This window comes from Elephantulus edwardii, unplaced genomic scaffold, assembly GCF_000299155.1.
Source record: "Elephantulus edwardii isolate Elephantulus edwardi_28Jun2011 unplaced genomic scaffold, EleEdw1.0 scaffold00008, whole genome shotgun sequence".
Taxonomy (NCBI): Eukaryota; Metazoa; Chordata; class Mammalia; order Macroscelidea; family Macroscelididae; genus Elephantulus; species Elephantulus edwardii.
This window is the reverse complement of record NW_006399758.1, coordinates 13,074,653-13,078,308: the sequence shown is the minus strand read 5'-3', so window position 1 is coordinate 13,078,308 and position 3,656 is coordinate 13,074,653. Positions and strand designations below refer to the sequence as shown.

The following is a 3,656-nucleotide window of genomic DNA, read 5'->3' as shown; positions in this document are numbered from 1 at the left end:
AAGGTCTGCACACAGGGTCCCTAGAGAAAGGTTTTCTTTGGTGACTACGGAGAAGATTCTTCTTGTCTCATTCCAGCTTCCTTTCCTGTGTTTTTTGATGATCACATGGCATGTATCGGCTTCAGAGACTGTAAATCACAAGGGAGGAGATTGACCATCTGTATTCCTCAAAGCAGCAGATGAATTTGAACCAGGTGACTCGAAGATTGCAGCACAGCTTCTTACCACCAGGCCACCAGCACTCCCACTGGTTTGTGGTAGTTCTTTTTTTTTAAAAAAAATATGTGAGCTAATTTATTTGCCACACATAGAAAATTCTATTTCTGACTGGATTCAGATTTGGAGGTAGAAGCTCTCAGAGAGGACAGCCTCCATCTCTTGACGATCTGCTCCTGGTGTTTCTCTTAGGCCTCCTTCATTCCCTTGGCCAGAAGCTTAGCGTCCTCTGCAGCCTCCTCCTCATTCTTCTTAGTTTTTCATTGAAATGCACCAGTGCTTGTGCTGCAGGACACGTGGAGTAACAAGACGCTGAATCTTGGGCGCTTTGGTCCTGGGTTTCTTGCCTTCTTTGTTCAGTGGCTTTCTCACAACATATTGATGGACATCATCTTCCTTGGAGAGACTGAAGAGTTTTTTAATTCTACTGGCTCTTTTGGGCCTCAGGCAATGAGGTACAGTGGTATCAGTCAGTCCTGGGATGTCCTTCACCCCTTTCTTGATGATAACCAAGTTGGGAACCCTCAGGTTGGCATCCACAATGCAGCCCCGGACAGATTTGCGCTTCCTCTCTCCAGTTCTCTGTGGTCTGTAACAAGAGTGCCCCTTACTCAGTAGCAGGCGAGCTCGGCCATGGGTCAGAACATGCTTCATGGGAAAACTTCGCTCGTCGTTTCCACCGCTGATCCAGACAACATATCCCTTCCACTTGTCACCGAGAGAGTCAGCAGCAACTTCTGTGGCTATCCACTTCTCATAAATTGTATGAAGTTTGCATTCATCATCCACCTCAACGAGTTTTTGGCAGCCAATGGCTGGGAAGGAGATGTTCAGCTTCATGGTGAAGCAGCCTACTGCCCCAGTGGCGCCATGGGAAGAGATTTGTGGTAGTTCTAAGTTTAACTTTTTGAGGTGCTGCCAAACTGTTTTCCACAATGACCATTTTGCATTCCTGTCCTCAATGCATGAGGGTTTTCATTTCTACAAATCCTTTCCAACACTTAGAATTTTCTTTTTTAATTTTTTAATTCTTATTTTTTATAATTGGGGGGGGTGTGTGTGTACCGTCAAATCAGATCTGACTTATACAGGAGGAGGTTGTTCCTCCTTCTACAGCAAAGCATCTGGTGGATTCGAACTGAGCACCTCTGTCTGGGATTGCAGTGCAGCTTCTTGCCACTAGGCCACCAGAGCTTGCAGAATTTTTTTTTTTAAAATTAATTATTTTATCAAGAGACTATAACCAATGACCTCGAACATAACGTGTATGGATCGTTTAACAAAAAAAACCAATTTTTTTCTGTAAACTTTGATTCAAATCACAATAAAAATTATTTTTAAATGCCAAACTGTACTAATGGGAGAAAAAATAAAATTAATTCTTTTCCATAGTCATCCTAGTGAGTGTGAAATGGTATCTCATTGTGGATTTGATTTGCATTTCCATAATGACTAGTAATGCTGAACATCTTTTCATTTACTTATTCACTGTTTAACAACAACAATATTTTGAGCCAGAGACAGTTAATGCATTGATGAGTAGGTTTCAGGAGGATGGATAACTCCCCATGGTGGCAGAAAACGACCCTGCCAATGGCTGTGACAGACCCTCCTCTTGGTGGAACTCCTTTGACCCAACTGAACGTGGTGTCTTCAGACAACTGCAGAGTATTGGGTAGGAGCCAAGGGGTAGTAGAGGGAGTTTTGATAGGGAATTTTTATTTGTTGTTTATTTCAAATACTGAATTCTGTCTGAAATCCTCACCTCTCTCTCTTTCTTTTAAAAAAAAAATAAAGAAAATTGTTTAATTCCAGATGGTGTAGAATTCAGGGCATAATAAAGACCGAATCAGAGAAGTGGGTGTATACAGGTTCTGGATTGAGTTTACTCTGTCTTCTGACCCCACAGCTAAGATGGAAGAACTAAAGAGAAGAGGAACCAATGTACTGGTTTTCCTTTTGTACAGAAACCTCATTCTTGTTGCGCTGGAACTGACTCAGATCTGACTCTGCAGTGGGTTTGGAGATTGTGCAGCTTTCTCCCTCAGAACTGCTGATGGATTTGAACCACTAGAAAAGTACCTCCTTGGAGTTAGAAGTACAATTCTCTAGGGACTGCGTCATCTGAGCCCCTCAGTTTACTCTTAAATGTACCACTGATAGTAAGATAATATTATATTCTAGTTATAGGTGGCAACAGATGTTATACCAGTGAATGGAGATAACTAAACAAGAATTGCATCAAGGATTGCCATTGCTTCAGTCACACTGAACAACTTATTTTGCCAGATTATAAAATTCCACATCTGGACAGAGTGTCTTCACTTTTAAGTCTTTGGTTTCATCTGATCTTCTTACAGTTTCTGCTTGGAAGCCTTCCCTTCCTGTCCACTTCCTTGGCTTTGTTTTAGGTTACATTAGGGTTTCTTGCTGCCATTTTTTTGCAACCAAACATGGAGCCTGTCTATCTTCTCAGCTTCTTTTTCTCCTTCAAGGGAGAATTAGTTTCCTTCCTTTGAATGTAGTGATCTCAAGCTAAAACATAACAAACAGCAAGAGGACAACTCATTGCCTTGGAGTCTCTCTCATGATGCTACTGGTGGACGTTTTACAGACTCCGTAGATCCGCCTTCAGAGCTCCCTCTAACCATCTAGTAAAACTTGCAAAGTTTTTTTAGAAATTAAAGAATGTGTTTACTTTTGGCTAATAAAGCAATTAAAAGTGTTCTGGTGTGTAAGCCAAAAGGTGGGATTAACCAACTATGGAATATTTATGCCAGAGAGCATTACTCAGGCATGACGAGATGAAACCCGGATGAACCTTGAAATCTGGGTGAAGTAAGCCAGACACCAAAGGAGAAAGACTGTATGCTTTCACATGAAATAAGCAGAATGGACAAATGCAGAAACAAAAGCTGAAGAGTGGTTGTCAGAATCAGACAGGAGCGAGAAATAGGGATTACTGTAGAAGGGAAGTTCTGGTGGCCTGTAGTGAGAAATTGCATTATGTTATGTTGATGTTATGTTGATGTTATGTTATGTTATGTTATGTTATGTTATGTTATGTTATGTTATGTTATGTTATGTTATGTTATGTTATGTTGTTATGATGTGATGTGCCGTTGAGTCAACTAGGACTTATAGCAACTCTACGCACAATTACTCGGAACCCTACTCTAGCCTAAAACCAATCTCACTGTTTCTGACACACCTAACTTCATTGCCCCAGTTATTGTGTCAATCCGTCTCATCCAGGATCTTCTTACTTATCCTGCACTACCCCTTGACCCTTCTAAAAATGATATCCTCTCCAAAGACTGGTCCCTTCTGGCCACATGCCCAAAGTATGTGAGATGGAGCTTCAAACTCCTTGCTTCCAAGGAACAGAATGATTTTACTTTCTCCAGGATAGACTTGTTAGTTCTCTTGGCTGTCCATGG

The 3,656-nt window shown here is 41.3% G+C and overlaps 1 pseudogene; it reads right to left on the bottom strand.

Annotated features, from left to right (window-relative positions):
* Positions 1–317: 317 nt before the first annotated feature.
* LOC102870188 lies at positions 318–1,056 on the bottom strand (annotated as a pseudogene).
* Between the last annotated feature and the right edge of the window lie 2,600 nt (positions 1,057–3,656).